This window comes from Mesocricetus auratus, unplaced genomic scaffold (genome assembly GCF_017639785.1).
Source record: "Mesocricetus auratus isolate SY011 unplaced genomic scaffold, BCM_Maur_2.0 Super-Scaffold_100008, whole genome shotgun sequence".
Lineage (NCBI taxonomy): Eukaryota > Metazoa > Chordata > Mammalia > Rodentia > Cricetidae > Mesocricetus > Mesocricetus auratus.
In genome coordinates, this window is record NW_024429192.1 from 78429954 (window position 1) to 78450808 (window position 20855).

General features: G+C 52.2%; 1 protein-coding gene across 4 annotated transcripts in view; it reads left to right on the forward strand.

Annotated features, from left to right (window-relative positions):
- Positions 1 to 697: 697 nt before the first annotated feature.
- Positions 698 to 20855, forward strand: part of Elfn1 (extracellular leucine rich repeat and fibronectin type III domain containing 1) — a 62791-nt gene continuing 42633 nt past the window's right edge. The window contains exon 1 of one of the 4 annotated variants that reach the window (XM_013120414.3): positions 698 to 1050. The gene's annotated coding sequence lies outside the window, so the exon portion shown is untranslated. Of the gene's footprint in view, positions 1051 to 4092; positions 4310 to 4795; positions 4917 to 13433; positions 14255 to 20855 lie in introns of those variants that run through there. The other 3 variants (XM_040751260.1, XM_013120413.3, XM_040751259.1) reach the window with 3 other exon arrangements.

Here is a 20855-nt window from a genome sequence, read left to right on the forward strand (position 1 = left end):
CTCACGCCTCCGGGTCTCTCAGCCCAAGGTGGTGGTGACAAGCGATACAGAGGGGAGGGACTGTGAAGTGGTCGTGACCTTATGGGGAGAGCAAGCCCCTGGTGGAAAGAGGGGATGTTGCATCTCGGAGGGCCTGACAACCTTGTACCACCCCCTCTTCTCCTCCCCCGCTGCCCGCCCCGCGAAACAACCGTCCCTGCGGGTGGTGCTGTGACACACGCGCTTACACAGGTCTGACTTCGGGGTCAACTTCTACATGGATTCATGCGGGTGCGTGTGTGTGCACAGCCGTGACTGTACGCGCGTGCACATCCCCGTTTCTCATACCCACCTCCCATCGCCACGAAGGGTCCCAACCCCATGACACTCGGAGACTTGGACTCCACCGCGCGGTTCAGTGGCCTGGGGCACGGGCAAGGGATACCGGCAGGGCCAGGAAAAGGAGGAGAAACTGTGTCGGCGTCCTGAGATGTCCCCACAGCTCCAGCCAACTTCCCCTCGTGGAGCCCTGACCCCCTCCCCGGGCCACCGATGGACGTGCAGCGGCCCCCGCCCCTGCTCGGGTCCCCTCCCCGCGCGGCTCCCACGTCCGACCTGCCTCGCTCTCACAAAATGAACCACCGCCTCGCGTCGCCGCGGCCCCTGCCGCCGCGCCCGCGCTTGAGCTCGAGAGCCGGAGCCGCCCGGCCCCTTCGGCGTCGCCGGCGCCGCGGCCGCCCCGCCTGCCGGGTCGGTCCGGAGCTGCTCCGATCGCGCGGTTCCCGGCTCTTGACGCAGTGAGCGCCGCAGCCCGGTTCCCGCAGGCTCCTCTCCGCTCTCGGCGAGAGGCCGATCCCCAAGCCCGGCGGGCTCGGGGAGGGGCGGGTAGCGCGGGCGGGGGAGGAGGTCTGTCTGGAGCCAGCCAGAGCCCCGAGGAGGAAGAGGAGGAGGAAGCAGGGGCAGCCACTGCCACCGCTGCCGCCGCCACCGCGGCGCTCCCGGGACTTGGGCGCGCGCGCTCTGCAAGACGGCGACCGAGCCTCCAGACCTGGGGGCCGCAGCCCGGTTCAGGTAAGAAGGGGTGTGCAGCGGGCGAGGGGGGTCCCCTTTGCCGCAGACGCGGGGTCTACAGGTCCCCGCCCCTGGAGGGGGAGGGGCGGGAGGATGCGCTCTTGCCGGCTTCTCGGGTGGCGCGGGAGTCCCCAACGGCTCTCACAGTCCTGGTCTCCTCTATCGCCCCAGTCCCCCGCGCCCTGACTGGGCGTCCGCATCTGGGCCGAGTCCCCTCCTAGCCGGTGGTGTTTCTGACGCGGTGCTTTGAGTCGTAGGCTCCAGGGCGCCCCCCACTCACTGGCGTTCACAAGGCGGGTGCACTCGAAGTTCTCGATCACCGAGCTCCTGCCGGACAAACTTCCCTCCCTGACTCCGCGGATCGGAGAGCCCGGGCTTGGGACCCCCCTCGGATTAGGAAGTACCACCCGGGACCTGAAACTTTGCTGAGCGTGCTGTTTTTTTGAGGGGGGGAGGTCGTTTTTCTGTGAGGTGCACGGGATGGCCGTGGTGCCCCAAGTTGGCCCAGAAGCTTCACCCCTGTGTCTGAATACACAAGGAGGAGAAAAAGTGGGTGGAGGGGTTCACTTTCGTGCGTGCAGCTCACTGGTCTCCAGTCTCTGGAGCCCTAGGAAAGGTATTGTAAGACCCGTGCCCCCCCCTCCAGTCGGGTGACCCGGCTCTGTCAGCTCCCTGGAAGGACCTGACTCCTAGTTATTAATAGGAATCTTTAGGGATTGGGAAAGCTGCTGGGCTGGGTTTGGCTGCGTTGAAGCTGACCCCGCCTCAGTTCTCGAGAGTCCCGTTCCATTGCCTGTCCATCCTCTCCTTTCCCTCTTTCCCCTCAGGCCTCGAGGGGCCATCTCCCCCTCCCTTAACTTTTCTCTTCCCAGACAGGCGGGTCTGGACTGCTAACCACCTGGGGTCAAGAGCCCAGGCCATATCTTGACACCCAGGAACTCTTTCTACCCGCCCCCCCCCCCATTGTGGGTATGAAGTCCCCAGGGCCACCCTGCCAGGCATGAATGAGGATCACCCTCAACCAGTTTCCGAGTCCTTGAGACCCATCGCCCACGCGTGACACATTCACCAGCAGCTGCCTAGGGACTGTGGAGAGCAGACCCGCCAGCGAAGCTCCTGGAAGGGTTTCGAGTGAAGTACTCAGTTCTCCGAGCCAGTGTCCCCCACCCCTACTTCACTCCAGGGTCTCCTACTCACACCCTGAGGTATCAGAAGGATTCTATGCTCTCTCCCCACCTCATCCCAAAGCTCAGGTCAGAACCCGGGAGGACTTTAGTATTTGGGAACAAGGGAGTCGGGCACTTCTCGTCTAGGGTGGGAGGTTGCAGAGCTCAGACCCTGAAAGGCTCAGGGACTCTTTGTCCCAAGGGTGTCCCGGCACCGCCCCCTTCGGGTTCACGGCTTCCGAGCCCGCTTCAGCAACCTTAGAGCTTGGAGAGCTGAGGTGGTGCATCTTTTCCGCTGCTCTGGACCTGGGGAGCGGCAGGGGGCGTGGAGCAGAGCGATGGGTCTCTGACAGATGTCCTCGCGTGGCGGCGCCGGCGTCTCTGTGATAGAATTAATGGCTTACAAGCATTACATTACAATGTCCGCTCCCGGGGGAGGGGCGGCCCCATGGGACTCCCGGATCTTGATTACAACTAGCACAGCAGCTTGGAGATTGGGGGACATAGCCTATAGGACCCGATCCTCTTACTAGCTCCCTCCCACCCACCTGGGTGCTCCAATATTGGGTGTCCTAGGGACCCTTCCACCTGAAGATGACTATCGTGTTTCCCCTTATTCTAGCAGTCCTGGGACCTTCCCTCCCGCAGACTGCTGACCCTGGGAAGCCACAAACTTGCCTTGAGGGTGGGGCTCTACTGGTCAAGGGTGTTCTGGGGACCTGGACCCCAGCTTGCTTGTTCTTTGTGGAAGGGGTCAGAGGAGCAAAGTCCAGTTGAATGAATCTGGGGACACGTGCTAACACAGTGTCTGATACACAAACCACACTCATCCTAAGTCTTTTGGTTAGCACCAGACCCATAGCAGGGTTTCAGTCATGCCAGGCCGGGGGGGGGGCACTAGAAATGTGGGGAATCTGCTTTCTCTCTCTCTCTCTCTCTCTCTCTCTCTCTCTCTCTCTCTCTCTCTCTCTCTCTCTCTCTCTCTCCGGGGTTGCCTTGGGAAACTGATGGCAGGGGTATCCTGCTCTGTCCTATTCCTCTGCACTGAACTGGTCAGTCCCAGAATGCCATCCAAGAGTGACTGGGCGGCCCCAGACACAATCTTGTCCCTAGAGATAAGCCGATGAGAACTCCTTTTAGATACAGTGGTAAGGGAAGGATGTCCCACGCTCCCACCCCAGGTCCAGGGGCCACCGCCTGGAACATTCAGGCCAACAGTATTTATCTTTTTGATGCCCTTGGCCTGGACCCTAGCCATGACAGGAGGCCAGGCCGGGAAATTACATACATAGTCTCATATAGTCCAAGGGCCCTGCCGTCCTCATGGGTCTAACCTGCTCCTACTTGGGGTACACATTTCCAAGACACAGTCTTGGCCCACATTTCCCTTCCTAGGAGCCCTACCCAGCAAGGACTGGGAGGGCACACAGCCCTCAATTTCCAAGTTCATCCAGTGCTGAAGGCCTGGCTAAGAACCCATCACCCCCTTCCAGCTTCTGTATGTGCCCAGGCCAGGAAGGAGTCCAGTCCTGCCACCCCAGAGCAGGGCCAGTCCATACACAGGACTGGATGGTGCTATGGGCGTTCATTCACTTTCCTGCTCCGGTCTCCACACACACTATAGGATTTATCTTGATTTGCTCTGCCGCTGAATTGAGTCAACTCTTTTGTATGCTCGGTGAATTGCCCAGCTGCTGGCGAGGAGCGGAGGAGCGGAGGAGCGTAGAGAGGAGAGAGCGTGCAGGGGGTACTGAGGCCGGGAATCAGGAGCGGGCAGGCGGGGGACAGGAAATGGGGAGGGGGCGCCGCGTGGGGACGAGATGGGCTGTGGGGAGACAGGATCTGCCAGAGGCACCGGTGGGGCTGTGAGCAGGACTTATATCCAGGACGCTGTCATCAGCGTGCCTGCCACAGTGAGGAGTCCACAGGGCTCCCAGCCTAGGATCTTCCTGGACCCGGTGGCCTGGGGCAAGCCTCTCCTGACTCTGTTTCTCTCTTGGGGCTTCCTCACAAGCAGGCGCACACACGTCGGGAATGGCAGGCTAAACTGGAGGGGTGCTGGAGAGCCCTTCAAGTCCTCTCAGAGGCTGAGGGTGAGTGAGTGAAGGATGGGGGTCAGTGTCAGGAGTGTCGTTCAGCGCCCCTAAGTCCCAGCTGTCTGGGATCTGGGCCAGTTCCACCGGAAGACCTGGGTCCTGAAAAGGTCGTGGTATGTCGGTGGTGATGGGGTCATACGAGGCCCCTGCTGAGGCAGCAGATACCTTCTACTTAGACGTGCAGGAGGGACGGTCAGGTGCCCCCCCCCCCCCTGCAGTTTCCTCCGCGATCCCCAGCTCTCATGAGCGGGATCCTGAGGGCTATACAAGCCTGGAGCGCAGAGGGGACCGGGAGGCGGGGAGGAGGGAGGGCGAGCGGCTCTCGCAGCCCGGACTGAGCGCTGGCGGAGCCGGTGGAGGGAGCCGACTGGTGGCGAGGGCAGGCGGGGGAGGGGAGGGAGGGCGGGCGGCGGGAACCAGCCCCCTCCACTCCCCCCCCTCCCAGGCCGCGCGGCGAGGGGCGGGGCGCGCGCGCAGATCGATGGGCGAAGCTGGGGAGGAATTTCAATCCGAGAGCGAACTTAGAGCTTGAAGGACGGAGGTGGCAGCGGTGCTGGCGGTGGCGGGTGCAGCCCCGGAACGCCGGCCGAGCCGGGCCGGGCAGGTAAGCGTGAAGCTCGGGGATCTTGCGTCGCAGCGTGGCCCGAAGCCGAGCTTGGGCCCGTGGGACCCCGGCCACTCCGCGGGCGACCAACTGGCGACATTGCGCTTCTCTCACCCCAACGCGCAGAGCGCGCCCCTGACCCCCTGGCTGCACCCTAGGCCCCGTGCACGAACCCGGAGCAGTGAAGCCGGTAAAGTTGTAGCAACTTGGCTGTAGAGGAATCTGAGCTGGTTCAGTCCCGCAGAGCCAGAGACTAGGGGTACCGATGACGCCTTCGAGTCACTGCTGCAGCCGTCAGTCTCCAGTCGAGCAGCCCCTTCTCCAGCACTTTGCTTCGCTGCGTGCACCCAAACCTGCTCCCCAGTGCCAACGACCCTCCCAGCCTCTGCACTGCCTAGAAACCTTCGCACTATCCACGCACCTCCTCACCCGAGTTCCTGACCCTCATCCAGCCGGCATCAACATCCCTACCTTGTCTGCCATCCATCCCACGGTTGGAGAGCCTATTGGCGGGGCACCTGGGACTGGACAGCCACATATCAGAGATGCCGGGGTTTGCATCAAAACCATTGGGTCAAAACCCTGGCGTGGGAGTTGGGGACTTCACTAGAAACTTGGTGGACCCTTTCCCACAAACTTTGGAGTTGTCCTTATGGCCATCCATCCAGGGGTTTGGGGTGAGAAATCTATGAACCTCATCTCCCACCATTCCTGACCTGCCTGTACCTTACGTTAGTGCCAGAGGGTGTCTCAATCTGTATTTACAGCCACCCTCCTACCCCCATCCCCGTCTCCCGGACCCGACAACATCTGAGATCAAAATTATGCTCTTCCAGGTAGGGGTTATGCGACCTTGAGTCAGGTGATGTCTCTGAGTCTCAGTTTTCCAGTCGGCAAAATGGGGATATGATGATACTTTTAGAGAAGTGAAGGGTTAATGAATATGGATGTGGAGAGTTGTTTTTCCAGCTGGGGGCAGAGGGAACCAAGGAGTACAGAACCCAGATAGAGCTGGAGCTGTAGGGTGTGTACCTGACACCTGACCCTCATGCCCTGTATTGGGTTGTGAGAGCTATGAGAGAATTACTCCCAGAAGAGCCTGGGATATTTGGGGATAGGAGTTCTGGAAAGTGTCAGAGCTGGGAGCAGGTATAAAAAGCAAGCCCACTCCTCAGTCTCTCCTATAGACACATTCTAAAGCGCTACCCCACCCCCAGCCCCAAGAGGCAATGATCAAATTGGAGTTATGTCACTGAAAAGCCAGAAATAACCTCATCTCCTGTGCCTTCTCAGCTGTCACCTTGTAATCGAACAAGTGTCGAAGAGATAGTCCCACTCCATCTGTGTGTTCCAAGTCACCAAAGGTGGAGGGTTAAAGTCCAGCTGGCTGAGGGTAGCTTAAGGGAACACCCCTCTTCCATAAGGGTTGGGACACCACCCCCACCCCAGGGGGTGCCTGACCTTCTGGGTATGTGTCACTCAGCATGCTAGGCAGGCAGGCGGTGCAGGCTGTCCGCTGATTCTGAGAAAAGCTGGACTGGGCACCATAACCTGAGTCCCCACTCTGAGGCCTGAAGGGGATGGGGAGACAGCAGGGAGCTCTGACCACAGGTGAGTGAGTGCGCAATCCTATCAGATCCTCCCCTCTCTGGAAAACACCCCAAAGTAACTTGGCCTTGGGTTCCCTACACTTTGGTTGAAGAATCTGCTATGCATTTCTTCCTGGCCCCTCCAAAACAAACAAACAAACAAAAAACAGGTGGTTGAGGTCCCCTGGAGAGTCCCAGGTCAGGGACTTAGTTCAACCCTGCCATTTGAATCATGAAACTTAAGTCCTTGGACTCACTCTTCAGACCACACTCCCAGTTATTAGGACTAAAATTCTGATGGTGGTGTTGGACCAGACAGCACAGTAGGGTCTCTCTCTCTCTCTCTCTCTCTCTCTCTCTCTCTCTCTCTCTCTCTCTCTCTCTCTCTCTGTGCGTGTGTGTGTGTGTCTCTGTCTGTCTCTGTCTCTGTCTGTCTGTCTGTCTGTCTGTCTGTCTGTCTGTCTGTCTCTCTCTCTCTCTCTCTCTCTCTCTCTCTCTCTCTCTCTCTCTCTCTCTGAGCTCCTTGCCTGTCTCCAGTAGCTGGATGCCACCTCTAGAATCTAGGGAAATTTCCTCAACACTCATGAAGTCTTTCTCAGATCCTGCCACGTCACCGTCCTACCCCCTGAGGAACCCAGTTCCCATCTGTAGGAGACCCGATTCTAAGTGGCAAGACACGGCTACTGTAGTTTCCTAGATATTTATGAGCGGAGAGGTCCTGGCCCCGTGGGTTCATATTTCTCAGCTGAAGGAGGCTAAGCCTTGTAGCCATTGGGTAGGTGGCACAAAGAGAGGGGCCAGAAGGAGCGAGAGGAAATAAGATGCCACTGAGTTGACAGGCAGGAGACAGATTTCCAGAGCCGGCGATGGGGCCATAAATTTCCAGGTATAAACTTGGAAGAGATGATGGTGTAACATCAGACACTGGACACATTTGTCACCCCACCCCCGTTGTTCCTCTTCTTTTGTTGTCTGTCCTGGATTTAATTTCTCTCAACAATGCACAGAATGTCACCTGGCCTTGAGTGAAGTCTTTATTGGAATGGCTGGTGACAGGTGTCCCCTGCAGGGAACTTGGGCATTGTCCATTCCTAAGGTTCATGTGAGGAGAGGAGGCCCAGAGAGGCACAAGATGGTGTCCAGAGTTGCACAGCAAGACAGGTTGGGAGGAGTAGTTATTTGTTCAGGATGCTGGGGCACCTGTTTTTTTCCTCTTACGTATGTGCTGGAAATGAACGAGAAATGGGGTGCTACTCGTGGCCTTGTGGTACCCCTCTGACCCTACTCTGTCCCCGAGGCTGTAAGGCAGCTTCTTGGAGGGGAGAGCAAGGCAGGGGTTGAGGGTGAGTCTGGGACTCCCAGCCACCTCAGTTCACAGGTGCTGAGCTCTGGGAACCAGGCTGTGGTACAGAGAGGGGGATGGGCGCAGCCAATGCAGTTCTTTCTGATGGAAAGCAACCGATCTTGCCCCATTTTCCAGAAAGGTCCAGGACTATCCAAGGTCAGGGAGTCATGAGCTGTAGGACTTAAACTTCTAGGGCTGGTCTAGTGAGCCAGATCCTCAGTATTGGGAAGGGACATGAGGCCTAGGCCAGTCTAGCCTCCTTAGGCAACATACAAAATGAGATCCGAGAGGGGGGCTTTGCTCCCTGTCTCCTCTGGACTCCGATGGGAGGAAAACCAAGTCATGGTTGGCTCAATCATGCACTGGGACCACTGCCCATAGCCCTTTCTCCTATCCATGGTCTAGCTTTGTCTTGATGACTTGACCTCCCCTGGTTCCCACCACTGTGATCTGTCTCTTAGGGTCCCCTCTCTTGTGAGACAGTCCATGCTTTTCTGTCTCCAACACGGAGGGGTGATGCTGGCAGAAGAGGATCCCCTGGCCCGTAAGGGATGGAAAGCATGGTCCTAGCCAGGTGTTGGAGGGTGTTAGTGTACCCTCCAATGTGGTCTTCAGATATCTGCTGTCCCCCTGCAGTTTCTGCCACAAGAGTCTCCCTGCGCCAGCCCCAGGCATGGACTTCAGGCACAGGAAGAGATAATTATAAGGGATTCTGGGGCACAAGCAGGGCCAGGGCCATCTGTAAGGCCTTGGCACCCCCAAAAGAAGCAAAGGTTTAGAAAAAAATGAGGGTGGGAAGGCACGAGCTGGCCTGGAAACTTCCATCAACCCAGCCTGGTGGCTCAGCTCCACTTTCCAAGCAATCCTTCCACATGACAGATGGGGAAATTGAGGCCCAGACAGGACTGTTGCCATGGCAATCCAGGTGAGAGCAGACAGAGCACTGAGACCACGCTCACCCCTGATTTCTACCCTCAACATGAACACAACCAGATTTCCAGCCTTGCAGATGGGAACTCTGCTCCTGCCCGTAGGCCTCCATCACAGAGGTGAGGTCTCCCTGCCTGTGGTGTCCCCCAGGACCCTCTGGCCTCAGAAGCACATGTCTGCCCTCTGCCCCTGCTGATAGCTCCATGAGAGCTTTTCACTCATACAGGTGATGCTGACAGGACAATGGAGGCTCAGAAAACCTGTCCCCACAAGATACAACACCCCCCAACAGCACCCCTATCTTGGAAGCTGTTGGATCCAGACAGAATCCTGCCTATTGTGGGAACCCCGAAGAGATGATTGACAGCCCGAGATTCGTTCATGTTTACCGACAGATCCCAGTTTTATTTTCAGTAGGATCAAAACCCGGCATCTCTTAGTCATTAACTTCCTTTGGTTTAGTAAACACGGAAGCTCGTATGGGCTGTCACATAGCCCCAACACACATGCTCACACTCAGGGATGAAGGCAGCCCTGGCTGGCCATGTGGGGGTAGGGGGTGAGGAATGCGTCTAGAAAGGGGTTGTAGACCCTTCCAGAGCACACAGTGAATCCTAAAGAGTGGGCTTTGTGTCAGTCATGCCCTTCTAGGCGTAGTCAGCGATGGCCACGCGCTTTTGTATTGTTTTCTTCTGGCGAAGGACCTGGGGCAGAGTCCTCACCGTGCCCACAGCTTCTCAGGTACGGCCCTTGGGGGGTAACCTTGAACTAGGAAGGGCACCAGCTGATGGGCTAGAAGCTCCTGACCCGTCTGGTAAAGTCCTGGATCCTGGTTCCTGACTGTCTCATTTGAGGTGAGAATTCCAGGGGCCTTTCTAGTGCCTAGCAGCATCAGGGTACCCTGGTTGCCATCCTTGAAAAAGCAATAACCCCCCAAATTCCTTAGCCCATGATTTATTGGGACCCCAGGAGAGAGAGCCTTCTCTCATGGGACATTTACATCAGAGCCACAATAGGGACCTGGGGGAGGCTGCAGCTCAAGAATGACCCCTGCCCAGCCGTGTGACCTCCTCCTTGGGCCTCCAGGTTTTAACTTGTCAAATGGGGTGGAGGCATCCGTGACATGGGGGCTGGAAGCAGAGCCTGGGGTGTATGTGTGGAGGACTCTGCTCCAGGATGAGGCTTCCCTGGGCAGGGGGCTGAGATTGTTAACCTTGGATATGGTGTGTGGCCTGTTTGGGTCCCTTCCCCTCCTTTGAGCTATGACCTTCTCCATGTAAGATGAGGGTTGGTTTGGGTGCTCACCACAGGGTATCTATATAGAAGCGTCGAAGAAGCGTCGAGGCTGCCACACCTCTCGAATAGTTCCCTGCATTTGGTGCTCTGTTCCGTGGGACCCTGGCATCCTGGGTGGGGGGCGCTTCCGCGCTCTGTGAGGGTAAGGATGTAAATGGTGCTGGGGAGGAGAAACAAGAACGGAGGACCTGCTGTGGCCACAAGCCGGAATGTCAGAGGACCGGCAAGGCCAGCAGGTAAAGAAGTCAAAAGAGAAGGCCACAGGGTTCTTGCTGGCCCCAGGCTGGAGTTCATGGGAAGAAGTCATTGTTGTTCTCAGAGCTCAGGGAAACTTCTGGAAATTTGTAGCATCCCAGAGACCAGGTAGACCTCTCTGGAGGCTTGTAAACCGAAGGGTAACCTGGGATGCAAAGAGGAACCTTGTTTCAAACAGAGCATCTGGGTAAAGAAAGAGCCCCTCCCCGTGCTCTGCATGAAGAAGTGTGTTCGAGGCACAGGCAGGAAGGAGACTGTTGAGGGTCTCAGGATCTGACAACAGAAGTGACAGAGACACGGTGACTTCCCCTTTGACATTGATTGCTTGAGGAGCTGGAGCTGGTCAGCGAGAAGGGTCAGTGGGTAAAGGCACTTACTGCCAAGCCTGACAGCCCGAGGTCAGCCTCCAGGACCCCATGGTGGGAGGAGAAAACCGACTCCTGCACGTTGTCCTCTGAGCTCCAGGTGTGCTGTGCCACACACATACCCCATCCCCTCCAAAAACTAAAATGTAATTTTCTTAAATTGGAGCGTGTTCCAACAGAAAAAAAAATGTTCTAAAAGTGAAACCTTTCTTCTCTCTCTCTCTCTCTCTCTCTCTCTCTCTCTCTCTCTCTCTCTCTCTCTCTGTGTGTGTGTGTGTGTGTGTGTGTGTGTGTGTGTGTGTGTGTGTGTTAGGAAATGAGGGACACACCCCGTGGAGAACGAGGCTTTGGGAAGTGAGTCTTGCTTCCTTTTGTTGCCTCAGAGGTGGAAACAGGGTACATGTGCTCCCGGGGTTCCTGTGGGTGCCGGTGCATGGGGTGGGCATTCTTGGGAACCGGTTCCTGTCTTGCAGATAGGGTCATAGGACATGCAGACATGTGTGCGGGAAGGAGCTCAGGCGTTATAAGGTGAACATGCTCCGCTCTGGGTCGTTTCCTTTTCTCGAACCCAGAAGAACAGGTGGGAGCTGGAGGATGAGCCCGTGTGCACCTGTGGTGCTCCTGCAGCCACTCACCTGTTGGGTCTGAGTGCTGCCTGGCTCCTCTGTCCTGGGAGCTCGGGGAAGAGACTCAAGCCTCTGAGGTGTTCGCCGCCTGACAGACATCTGGACTTGTTTTGGTTTCCTCCGTCTGGTGTCCCCACAGAGCAAGGACACGTTAGATCTGAGGGACGCGCTTCACCAGGGACGGCGTTTTTTAGAAAAACAGCTTGTCAGAAATCCAGAGTGTCGGGACTGGAAAGATGGCTTGGTCTAGATCACGGGTTCTCAGCCTTCCAGCTGCTGTGACCCTTTAATACAGTCCTTATGTTGTGCTGACCCCCAACCATAAAATTATTTTTGTTGTTACTTCATAGCTACGAATTTTGCTATGGTTATTAATTGTAATGTACAAATATGTGTCTTCTGATGGTCTTATGTGTGACCCCAGTGAAAGGGTTTTTCAACCCCAAAGGGGTCTCAACCCACAGATTAAGAACCACTGAACTATAAAGAGACTGTATGAGGACCTGAGCTCCACGCCCAGAACCCTTGGGAGACACTGGGTGTGGTTGGTCCTGCCTTGTAATTCAGAACTGGGGAGACAGAGACGAGGATCCTTGGGGCCTCACCTATGTGGTGGGCTCCCGACCTCTAAACACATTCTCCTCTCTCTCTCTCTCTCTCTCTCTCTCTCTCTCTCTCTCTCTCTCTCTCTCTCTCTCACACACACAGAATACAGAATGTTCAGGCAAGACTGTCCAGGTGCACACAAGGCTCACTGTCCCTGACCCCCCAGAAGGCCAGAGTACAGCCCTGTGCCCAGATGGGACCCTCTGGAGGTTCCAATCCTGCCACAGCCAGCTCATTCTGAGTCACAGAGAATGGAGTTACCCTAGTAGCATCCAACTGCCTGCCGTACAGGCCCCAGATCTATATCCTCACTCACAGGCTGTCCCTACCCTCTCATGACAGATTCAGGAGATCCTGAAAGCACAATGCAGCCGCTCAGTCAAGGCTTTGTCCTCACCCTTGTGTGTGTGTGTGTGTGTGTGTGTGTGTGTGTGTGTGTGTGTGTGTGTGGTCTTAGTCACCCTGCTTTCTTCCCATGCCCTTCCCCATGCACCCCTTGTTGTCTCTGAGGCACCCCCCATGCTCCATCATGCCTCCCCAGCTGAATGGCTCAGAGAGGTTGGCCAGTGTCATGCTAAGCAGGTGATGGTGACAGTATATTTGGAAATTGTGCATGGGTAAGCCATCGATTTCCCAATTCTGTTCTCAGCTGCGTCCACTCTAGATGGGTCCCTAGGTACCTGATGGTGTGCTTCTTGGGTTGGGGTCATCCCCCCCCATGCTCTCCCTGGGAGGGAGAGGTACAGGTAGACACAGGGCAGTGGCTGAGGAGCAGCGGTGAGCTTGTAGTAACTCGCATACATCGTACATGGCGCATGACTGCCAGGACAAATGTCAAAGACAAAGCTACTTCTCCCTCCTCCTGCCAGGATGCCTCTCTCTGATCTGTGCCCCGTGCTCTACATGCCGCATGGAATAAAGAGCCTTCAAGGTGCCTGGCCTTAAGCCCCGGCCCCCCCTGGGTCTGTTATTGCATCAGGACACCCTTGAGTTGGAGGTGTGTCCAAGGCAGGTCATAAAAGGGATGGGAGTGTGAGTTGGATTTGGGGCAAGGTCCCCAAGGTCAAAGACAACCTTTTGCCGAGTGAGACCTGCTGAGCTGATGGCCAGGCAGGAAGTCCTGGCGCCAGGGAGGGCAAACCCCAGCCCTGGGCATTCAAGAGGCAGGGCTGGCTAGTGTGGTGCCTGCTACAGTCATAAGGGTGCACCCTTCCTTTTCTCCTGAGCAGTGATTTTTTTTGTTTTTTTCTTTTTTGAGACAGGATTTATCTGTGCAGCCTGTCCTGGTTCGAGATTTGTAGACCAGGCTGGCTTCGAACTCATAGAGACCCTCTTGCCTCGCTTCCCCAGTGCTGGGATTAAAGGTGTGCACCACCGCTGTTTGGCTTGAGCTGTGATTTTTTTAAAACAGACTACAGATACCATTAAGTACTGCCTGTGCAAACCCACTGTGCATTACCAGTCCTACTGTGAGTGTACAGTTCTGCAGACTTAGATTCACACAACTAGACCTCAAAAAATCAGCTTTATTTTATTGTATCATTCATAGAGTTGCCCAGGTTGTCTTCAAACTCCCAACTATCCTCCTGCCTCACCTTTCCTAGTGCTGGGATGACAGACACGTGTTGCCACACTCATCTTCTTTCTTAGTGACCACATGTGTGTATGTACATGTACAAGGGTGTTTGCGTGCAAGTATGCAGAAGCCAATGAATCCCAGAAACCTTCCTGTCTCCACCTCCTCAGCCCCATGATATTGTCAGTCAGTCTGTCTGTCTGCCTGTCTGTCTGCCTGCCTGCCTGTCTGAGGCACCAAATGTGCCCTGCTTGGGGGAGCACCTGCACCCCCACAAATAAAACCAGAAAAGAATTCTAGGTTATATACCCACTTAATTCACACAACTTGGAGTTGAAACAGAAGTGAAGGAGGCATTCCCCAACACCGTCACTGCCCCTGAAACAAGGAGGTACCACCACACCAGTTTTGAAAAAGCATGGCTTCTAGGAATCCAACTCTGGCCCCCATGCTTCTGGGGCAAGCACCGTACCCTTAGAGCCACCTCCCCTGCCCTAGTGTAATGTTTTTGAAGTTCGCTCATGTTGCAGCATGAGTCATCCCACATTTATTTTTAATTGCTAAGTAGTATTCCCCTGTCTTGATAGAATGCTTCTCCTTCCTCTGCATCTCGAGGGACAGACATTTGAATCATTTCCAGTTTGGGGTCGTAATGAATCACACTGTGACATTTGTGTACCGGCCTTTATGTGGACGCCAGCCTTCATTTCTCTCGGGTAGATCCCTCGGAATGGATTGCTGAGTCATTTGGTAAGTTTATATTTAAATTCTTAACAAGCTGCCAAGTCGCCAGGCTTCCAAATTGGCTGGACCAGTTTACGTCCCCATCATCAATCCTTGAGGGTCTGTGCTCCTGTGTGTTCTGGTACCCGGTACGGCCAGTCTTTTTATAATAGAGATCTGAGCCGGAATGCGGTGCTATCTGGTGTTGGGTCCAATTTGCAGTTTCCAGGTTGACCAGTGACGTTGAATATCTTTCTGTATGCTCTAGGCACCCACATTTCTTCTTTGATAAAATGTCTATTCAAATCTTTCCCATTTTAATGGGTTTGTCTCATTATTAGCTTTCAAAATTATTCAAATTTACTGTGAGAGAGTTCTGTATGTATTCCATCATGAGTCTTTTGTAAGAGACAGATTTGTAAATGCCATATCTTGATATTCTGTCTGTCTGTCTGTCTGTCTGTCTGTCTGTCTGTCTGTCTGAAGGGTCTCCTGTAGCTCAGGTTGGCCTCAAACTTGCTACATAGCTGAGGATAACCTTGCTCTTCTGATCCCCCTGCCTCCACTCCTGAGTGCTGGGATTACAGGCTTGTGCCAGCACATGGGTTGGGGTAGGAAGCCGGGGCCCCTTGCGTTCTGGGTGAGCCCTCTTCCCATGGAGCCCCAGTCCCAGTCCCCAGTTTCTTCATATGAGCTTTCTGGAACACAGGTTTTTCCTACCACAATGTCCTTTTTACTCGTTTTCTTTTCTTTCATGAATCTTATGTTTTGCTTTCTTTGCCTAGTCCAAGGTCACAAAGATTTCCCTTCATTTTTCCCCAGGAGTTGTAGACTTTGGGCTTGCTACTCAGATTTATTGGCCATCTGAAGTTAATGTCTGCTTATGATGTAGAAGGACTGAAGTTCATTTTTTTGGTGTGTGTGTGTATATTTTAAAAAGACTCTCCTCTGCTTTATATTTTCTTGAGACCATAAATGTTGGAGATTATTTTGGGATTCTTTTTTTTCCTGCTCCACCAGTGTCATTAAAAAAAAGACGTAATATTTATGTATTATTAGTGTACGTGTGTGTGTGCGTGTACCATGGCATGAATATGGAGGTCAGAGAACGGCTCATGGAGTTCGTTCTCCCTTATCCCCACTGGTTCCAGGAATGGGTTCAGGTCTTCAGGCTTAATGGCAAGTGCTCTCACCTGCCAAGCGATCTCGCCGGCCATGTGGTCCAACTCGTGTCTGTTCTGACGGCAGCGCACACACTCGGCACTACTGAGGCTCTGCAGTGGGGTTTGAAACAAAGATTTACACGCCTCTCAAACTGATGCTCTCTTCAAATTTGTTTTCTAGTTTCTCCCCAGCCCGTGCCAACATTAGAATCTGCCTATCAGTGTCTACAGAAGTGCCTGCTGGGAGTTTAAGGGGCTTGTCCTTAATTCATAGATCAATTTAGGATCTCTGCCTTTGACTCCACATCTTACAGTGTCATTTCTCTTTATTTGGGTCTTTAATGTTCCCGAGCACTTTGTCACTTTCTGAATATACCCACTGTGAACTGAACACTTTTCAGACACTGTCTCACGGTGTAGCCCATGGTCCTTCTGTTTCCATTTCCCGAGTGGTGAGATTACAGGTGTACATACCCCAGCTAACTGAATGTCTTTAGGGAAATTTGCTCTCTAAATACTTTGTTTTCCAGAATAAGCTACTGCAAATGGAATTATTTCTTAATTTTGCAATGTTTACTGTCAGTACAGAGGAATATTGTATGTGTGTATTTGTGTGTACATGTGTGCATATGTGTGGAGGCCAGAGGACACCCAGGAGTGTCTTACCTTGAGATCTGTCTAACTTGTTTTTAGAGATAGGGTCTCTGTTGTGTTGGCTTGGAACTCACTGAGTAGACTAGACTGACTAGCCGTCGAGCCCTAGAATTTGCCTGTTTCTGCCTCTTTGGTGCTGGAATTATGAGCAAGCACTGATGTATCCAGATTAATTTATTTATAAAAACTTATTTTTTAAATTTTATATGTATAGATGCCTACATGTACACATGCATCATGTACATGCAGTTCCCACAGAGTCCAGAAGAGAGTAGCAGATCCCCTGGAACCTAGAGCTACAGGCAGTTGTAAGCCACAATATGGGTGCTGGGAACTGAACCTGGGTCCTCTGCAAGAGCAGCCACTCTTAACCACTGAACCTAGTCTTTACCCCAACATCCAGGTTTTTTTAAATGTGGGCTCTAGGAATTGCATGGCAAGCACTTTACTGACTAAGCCATCCATTTACATATTGATCCTTTGTTCAATAGCCTTGCTAAATGTGACCATTGATGGGTTCTAGCAGATGTTAGTGGATGCATACAGGACCATGTCATCTGCAAACAAGGAAGGATTAGCATCTTTCCTTTTGAGCAGCATGTCTTGTGTTTCTTTTTCTTGCCTTGTTGCTTTGGCTGGCATCTCTAGAGTCATTTGTTGAACAGCTGAACAGCACAGATGCTTCATGATTGTGGAGAAAAGTACTTTGTCTTTACTGTTCAGGATGAAATCAGATGTGGGGTTTTATTTTTTTAGGGTTTAAAAATTTCCTAACATTGATACCTGATTGCAGGTTTTCCCATAGTAGTATTGTCAACTGCTTTTTTCATGTTTGCCAAGGTGACCCTGTAGTTTCCCCCTTTTATCTATTATTTTGTGTTACTTGCTTGGCTCACTAATATTTTGTTGAGGATTTTGCATTGATGTTCTTGAGACAGAGAGGCTTATCTGTGCTCTACTGGGATGTTTTACTTTCAGTGATGGTAAAAAAAAATATAAGTTTCGTGAATATGTCTCTCTCTCTCTCACTTCTCTCTCTCTTCTCTCTCTTTCTCCATCTCTCTCCTTATGGTTCCTTGGGCAAGGTTTCTATCACTTGAGTTATAGCCTTAGCTTTTGTTTAGTTTGAATAGGGTCTTGACGTGCAGCCCAAGCTAGCCTTGAACCCATAAACTTCTCACTTCAGCCTTTTGAGTGTTGAGATTGCTGGAGTACTCAGCCACATCCAGTTCATCTTCTTTTCTGGAAAGTTCCTTAAGATCTGATTTTGTCTCCAGTTGTTAGCCAGAATTTACTACTAAAGCCACCTGGGCTGGGGCTTCTCTCCACGGGAAACCTTCACATTAGTTGTCTCTTTGGGTCCTGATCTGAGTCTGTTCAGATTTTCTGTTGCTTGTCAAATCTGTTGTTGTGACTTGTGCCTGTCTAGGCATCTGTCCACTTCATTGAAATTGCTGATGCTGTCATCATAAGGCTGTTTGTAAAGTCTCTTCACATCCCTATGCATTTGAAAAGAGTGCACTGCCCCCCTGGGTACAGTGCTCTGGGAACACTAGCCAGCCAGGTTAGGGATGATGCTGTCCAATCTATATTCTTTTCCACCCCAGCAATTAGCTTGGTTGTTTTGTGATATAGTAGATTGGAACATAGGTACATGCTCATCCCCTGAACTATAACTCTGCCCTGGTTATCTGTGTGTAATTATCTTTCTATCACTTTAATTTTCACATTTCCACATTTCCACTATAATATATGTCTTTATACAGTGTATGCTATGTTTGGCTGTAGTTCTTTTAAATCCACCCTGATGGTCTCTGCCTTTTATTTGGACTGTTTAGTCCATTTATAGTTATTTTTATTTTGTGAAGTTTCTATTTACATAGTTGTTCTATGTCTCATATATTTTTCTCTTCTTGTTTCCTTCTCTACCTCCTTTTGTGTTACAGAAATGCTTCTAAGTAATATTTTACCTTTATTGGTTCTTGGCCAATGGAATTTTCATTTAAGCTACTAAACTTTTCAACTCTAAAGTTATCACTTCCTCCTCATTTTATGACAGGATTGCTGTATGCAGCCCTGGCTGTCCTGGAACTCTTTAAGTAGATCCATCAAGTCTCAAACTCACAGAGATCCATCTGCCTCTGCCTTCCAAATTCTGGGATTAAAGGTGTGTTTATTGAAGGAGCCACTATGGCTGACTTCAAATGTATCACTTTTAACATAATTTCTATGAGGCCAGAGAGATGATTCCAGCAGCACAAGAGCTCTAGGAGTCTAACACCCTCTACTGGCCTCTGTGGACACTTGCATGTATGCCCACAGATCCACACCTACACACACACACACACACACACACACACACACACACACACACACACACACACACACACGCGCGCACAAATAAAGTAAAATCTTAAAATAATTTCCTGTCTTTGTTGGGGTTGCACAGTTTTTGTTATTCTTGAGACAGGGTCTCTCTAACGTGGCCCTTCTTGTCCTAGAGCTTGTTATGTAGACCAGGCTGGCCTTGGACTCATAGAGATCTGCCTACCTCTGCCTCCCAAGTTCTGGAGTGAAAGGTATACACTGGTGTGACAGCCCAGAGGTTGCACACTTTCACTTATTATTTTTATACTTTCATTTAACTCTTTAAACACAGTTTTGGTTTTTTTGAGCCAATTTGTTAATTATTAGCTACCTATTAGCCGCCTTGAAGTATTTTTATTCCATACCAGACATCTGAGGATCTTCTGTGATGGTTTCTGTGAGCTACTTTCTTTTTTTTCTCAGTAGGAGCCATCCTTTCTGATTCTGTCTGCTGTATAATTTTGTATTGAGAAAGGACAATTGTCCCAAAGTCGATCTAGATTCTGATTTTTTCCTTGGGGAGTTGTTAGTGTTGGCAATTTATGTGGCTGTTTTTATTGTTTGTTTAGTAGCTTAATTGGACTAAAGCTGTGGAATAGACTTCCTCTGATGTGTGGTCACCGAGTTCTCTGTTGTTCCTCCCCCCTTACTTCCTCAGTACTAATTCTTCTCCTCGGTTGTCTTTTTCTCTTCCCTCCCTCTTATTCTCTTCTTACTCTCCTTCTTCTTCCTCTTCCCTCCTCCCTTCCTCTCTTCCCCCTCATTTTCCTCACCCTCTCCTCTTTTTCCCTGCTCATCCTCCCTGTCTTCTCCTCCAACTTGATTCCTTCTCTTCCTTACCTCCTCTCCTTCCTCTTCCTCTTTTCACCCCCTTCCTCCTCCTCCCTGTCTTTCTCTCCTCCATCCCATCCCGTCCTAGGGGCCACTCTATGTATGCCCAGCTTTGTGGTCAGTGAGGGGAGGTTGTATGGTCTGCTTGGGGCCTGTCACTCTTCATGCCCAGCTGGCAGACTCACATGTGAGTTTGGGAGCTTGTCAAAGATCAGCTAACTTTTGTGTGCTCCTTGGTCCTTGCTTTCTGCCAGACCGTTTTGTGGTTCCTGAATGCTCTCAGTGGGCCAAGGGTTTGAGCTGTCTGGGCCTCTGCTTCTCCACACAGGTGTTCGTCAGCCAGCTGTGCAGAGAGATCAGGTCTCGGTGTGACTGTCACTGCTCACGTGCAGTCTCTGGTTTGTCACTGCCCCTGTCACAGTATCAGTTTCCGTGTAGCTGGCTTTCCCTTCGCCAACAGTGAGGCTCCTGAACTTTCCTACCCAGTCAAGCCTTTTGCTCCAAGTCCCATCAGCCCTGGCAGAGAAGCTTCTGGTCCTCAGGGCTTGCTCAGTGCAGGCCTGCACCAGCCAGTTGGGTGTGGGGACAGAGTTGGTTCTAGGAGAGAGCAGCACAGGCCCCTGTGCTATCCATGGTCAGTGCTTTCCCCTGGATAAATCTCTGATTCATTTCTAGGATGCTGGAATGGTCACTGTTGAGGGTTTTGACCAGCTTTATAGTTGGGGTGTGTGTGTGTGTGTGTGTCTGTGTGTGTGTGAGTGTGAGTGTGTGTCTGTGTGTGAGTGTATGTGTGAGTGTGTATGTGTGTGTGCGTTCCCACACGTGTGGAAACCTGAGGTCAATGGTAGGTCTTCTCCTCAATCACTCTCCACCTAATTTTTTTGAGGCAGGGTCTCTCACTGAACCAAGAGCTCATTGATTCAGCTGGACTAGATGGCCAGTGAGCCTCCAGGGTCCTTCTTTTGCCATCCCTTCTGTGCTGGGGTCACGGATGCACGCCATCACGGCTGGCTTCTATGTAGGGCTGGGGATCTGAACTCTCCAGTCCTTGTGCTTAAAGCACTTTATCCACTGGCCCCTCTGTCCAGCTTGTGATCCTCCTGCCTCAGCCTCCTGAGTGCTGAGGTTATAGATGTGTGCCACAACACCCAGCCAAACTGGGCCTACACTACACTATAGCGTTAGTCCCACCTCCTTGGTGTTATCTTAAATACAAAACTTTTGGGCCATCAGGTAAGGACACTTGCCCCCAAGCCTGACAACCTGAGCCTGGTCCTCTGGACCCATACAACAGAAGGAGAGAAACAACTCCTGCAAGTTGTCCTGTAAGCTCCCCATATCCATCATGGCACATGTGCCCCCCCATACCACGCAAGTAAACAAATGTAATAATAAAGTGAAAGTGGGTCACCGAGATGGCTCAGTAGACAAAGGTGCTTGCAGCAAAGCCTGACAACCTGAGTTCAATCCCCAGAACCCTGGAGGAAGGATAGAAGTGACTCATGTCCTCTGACTTCCCTACATTGGTCATGGGATAAATATGTGTGCATTCAGACACACACACACACACACACACATCACACTAAATGTAAAAGATATTTAAAGAAAAAATT